Here is a 4,369-nt window from a genome sequence, read left to right as displayed (position 1 = left end):
CTCACTAATGGGATGAAAAGGCAATCAAAATAATCCTCCCCATTTTTCTTTGCTAATGGAACCTGGGTTTTGTTCCAGGAGCCACCCTCCCCAACATGACTTACAAAATAGTCCCCTCATCCCTAGCTCAGAGATTAAATCCTAATTGGCTTAATTCCCTCTGAGTGGTCCCATTAGACTCTAGCACGTGACCCAGTTCTTCCCATTAAAACATGAGGATATATCTGATGGGAGCTTGCTGGGGGAGATTTCCTGGCTCCTAAGAAGGGGACACTAGACCAAAAGGCAGCTGTTCCATCTCTGTATGTTGCTGGGTCTATGCACCATGCTTTCACCTGCTGCTCCATTTAACCTGTGACCATGAGCATAGACAGCGTATTCTAGAGGAAGCTGAAAAGAGATAGAAAAGTCTGGGTCTTTCCTGCCACCACTGAGCCACTGAATCAACCCTCACACCTTGGGATAATGTCTTTTCTTATTGTTTATGCCAGTTCAGGTCAGCATTTTTCTTCCTTACTGCTACATCAGCTTTAAGCTGTATTGGTAAACATGAATCCCCAAATCCATCCAAAGGGATGGCATCCTTTACTTAAAGAGTTTTCGGAGGACCTTAAGTTTAAAGTTTAAATTGATAAAATACTCTGATCAGGTCGATTTGATTAGCAAAGGAACTAGACTTGGAGTGTCTACTATGTACATTCACAATATCCCTGAGGCTGGTTGTATTAATATTATCGCTCCCATTTTAAAGAGCAGGAAATGGAAGCTCAGAGAGGTAGGTGACCAGCTTAGGTCACACCAACAGCAAGCGTCAGAGCCAGGATGTAAAACCTGGGTATGTCTATCTTGCCAAAACCCCACAGTGAGCTAGGCTGCAAACTGCCTGGGAAGCTAGAATGAAGGAAGAGTTGGAGGAGTCTCAGTAGGCAATTTTTTTTTTTTTTTATAAAGCAGAATTAGAAGTAGTTTTCCTACTTTTTAGAGAAGATAATGCCACCAGCAACCTCTCACTTTTTCTGCCACATCTGAACCAGACAGAAAAGTATTTGAAAATGCAAAATCGCTTTGAGATGTACAGTCAACATGTATTTATCGAGCTCATAACATGGGCCTGGCAGCCGGGGTGCCTGCTGGGCACTGTGTTTTCTAGTCTCACTGAGCGAGGGCCAGACTATAGTACAAACTCCAGGACAAGAGGAGAATAACCATAAAAATATAATTTAAAAATCCCCCTGCCAGGCTTACAAGTCGAGCGTTTTTTAACTATCTAAGACGCAGTCGAGCACTGCTTATAAATAAGGACCTGGACTCCAGAGTCGGGAAGCCCGAAATTCAATCCCAGCTCTCCCACCACTTGCCGTGTGACCTCAAGCAAGTTTCTTATCTCACCGAGCCTTCGTTTTCTGATCTGTAAAATGGAAATAATAATAGGACTTCGTTCAAAAGGCTATCGTCCCAGGTCTAGTTTACACCTAATGGATGTTAGAGAATATTACTTTTTATCACTTTATTATTCCTTTTGAAAAAGTAGACGTCCATCATCTCCCGTATGGAAAACCAGAGCTGGGCGAAAAGGGAGAGCTGGCTCTGGCCTGGATCACAGTGCAGGGTGCTAATCCACACAGTCGGGTCTTCCTGTGTTTCCCTTTCTTCCAATCAAGAAGAGAGCTGACTCCAGGAATACTGTCCAGAGTCTGGAAGCCTACGGAAAGTGGTATAACCAACCACTGGGACAACATGAGAAAGGACTCCAGGGTGGCAGGAAAGCAGCAGAGGACCCTGGAGCCAAAGGGGCCACGAAAGCAGGACTTAGAGATCCCCCGACCAGCTATGTGGACTGATGACCAGAGCCGGGTTCACCCCTGCTGACCTTGGCCTCACTTCTACCCCCAGGACCCCAGGAAACTTAGCATGTGTGTGTTGCTGGGGAAGGGGGTATGTGCCCAGGAAAGACTGCAGATAGAGGTGTCACACTAGGCTCACACGGCCAAGGCCCGGATTCAGAGTTGAATTCTGGAAAGGAAAGCATGATTTCTTGTCCACCTGAGTTGCCGACTGAGATTCATACCAGCCACAGCTGGTATGAAGACTCCCGGGTTGCTTGCTCCCAGGAGATTGGGGTGGACACAAAGGCCCACAGATGCAGCGAAGGTAAACCCATAGGTGAGGCCGCGGGGCCATCCCCGGTAGGAGAGCACAAGGGCAGCAGATGGCCTTTGGTGTGGGCTTGGGCACAAACAAAGAAGCAAATGGAGGAGCAAAGGAACAAATAAACTCACCTGGCAGAAAACTGCCACTGTTCACAGCCTTTCACACCCAGTGCTTTTTAAATCCAGAGATTTGGGTTTGCAGCTAGGGTTTAGCAATTAAAACTGTTAGGTTGCAACACCTTTCCGGTTTAAAGGTTTAAAGTGGTGAAGGCATAAGGCCTGTGAATTTGTGGATTTGACACCACAGCCTTCTGTGCAAACATCTGACTCACTCTGCCCCTCCAGAGGGGGAAGAAGCCAGCTCAGGTTTCACTCTTAACCCCCAAACCCTGCTGTGAATGTCAGTTCTTTCCCAGAAGCAAACTGAACAAAGCAAATCTCTTTAAATCAGTGCTGACAGCCTGAACCCAGGGTTATGAAGGTTCAGGCCACAGAGGAGCCCTGTGCTCCAGGGTTACACGGTGAGAGGTGAGCGGCTCTGACTCAAATGAACCAGAACCTAGACTTCACTGTTTTCATCACCTTAACATTTACATTCCGAGAGCCTGGGGAAATAGATCTCTGAGATGACAGAACATTAACCTTTGCTATAGCAAAGTCCGGGCTGTCTTCGAGTGCCTAACAAAAAATAACATGCCTTATCTCCATTCCAGCCCAAGTCTCTTGGAAAGGTCAGAACAAGGGAGGGGCTCTGACAGCAGTGACGTCTTGGGGAATCTTAGAGCCCACAGGGCCTGCAGCTACCATCTAAATCCACGCTGGCATTTTGTGCATGAGTAGACTCAGGTTCCGGAGAGGTGAGGGACTGTTTGCAAAGTCACATTGCTGGGGGGGTCCCTGAGGTGCCCCCGGAGTCCGGTCTGTTCATTCACTGCAATGGACAGGTGCTGGTGCTTGTGTGGGGAGCATGGCAGGGAGCAGGGCTCCAAATTCTCTGTCCCCACCTCCTGGAAGCAGGGGTGTGACCTACACCCAGCCAACAAGACACTCCCACCTGTAGCCTCTGTGGGAGATCAGAATATGCCACCCCGAATATGCCTCTTAGGCATAAGGATTGTTGAGCTGACGGCAATTGAGAAGAAGTAGATGCAGGACAGCTCTCCGCCCTCTCTCTGCTTGCCAGAAAGCAGGACATAGAGTGACAAAGACAAAAGGTATTGCTCCACCTTCTACCAGGGAGGACAAAGGTTAACCATGGAAGAGAACTTTACACCCTGTTGGGCCTGGAGATGTTGCCAGAGGAATCTACATGAACAAGCTTTACTAACTGGCCTTTATCTGCCATTTGTTTGCCTTCCCACAAGTTGCTGCCCCTAGAGCAGGGTTGGGGAAATTTTCATGTTGGAAGGTCGTGTTAATTTAGCTGTAATCAAATAAGGCTGCATTCAAGAAACTTCAATTAGACATACTTAAAAATGTACATTATTTTGTAAAAGTCTAACTACTATGTACTTAATAATTTCAAAAAAAGGAAAACTATTTATTAATTTTAAAGTTAACTACCCTTTTAATGACCTTGTTGTGTCTGCTTTTTGTTGGAAAGCATTTGAATATTTGGTTGCAGCAGGGAGGTCCACAATTTCAGTTGATCCTCTAAGATGGGTATCAGTCATTTGTGACCTTAAGAGTATCTTGATTTGGGTTAGGGTGGGACAATGTAGATTCGCAGCAATAAGTGGTTGAAAAGCGGGAAAGTATTTTTCAGGCATGTTGCCAAAGGCTTGGGTATTCTACTGCATTTTTCCATATTTCAGTTGGTTCCATGTCAGCATTAAATAATGACTTTAAAATGTCATCTAGGGAGAGCTCAATCAACTCCATCTATAGTTCTTTAGGTGCTGTGGTGGTATCAACTAGGTGAGGCTGAAATGCTAATTTGAGTGTGATGTCATGATTCTCAAAGTCAGTGAACTTTTCATTGTATTCTCCAATTAATGGGCTTGTAACAGCTGTGTATTCGTCAAATGATTCACATATATCATCCTGCTCATCAATGACCTTTGCTAACTGGGGAAAATGTTCATTCGAAATTTCCTTCTGAAGAAGTGTCTTGAAAAAAGATATCTTTTTTTAAATGCTTGGATTTTTTGCCACATAACATATATAGACTTAGTTTTAGCTTGCAAAGAAATATTCAAGTCATTTTCATCTGACATATC

This window comes from Propithecus coquereli, unplaced genomic scaffold (genome assembly GCF_000956105.1).
Source record: "Propithecus coquereli isolate 6110/MARCELLA unplaced genomic scaffold, Pcoq_1.0 Scaffold1, whole genome shotgun sequence".
Lineage (NCBI taxonomy): Eukaryota > Metazoa > Chordata > Mammalia > Primates > Indriidae > Propithecus > Propithecus coquereli.
The sequence above is the reverse complement of the archived record's forward strand: the minus strand, read 5'-3'. Positions refer to the sequence as shown.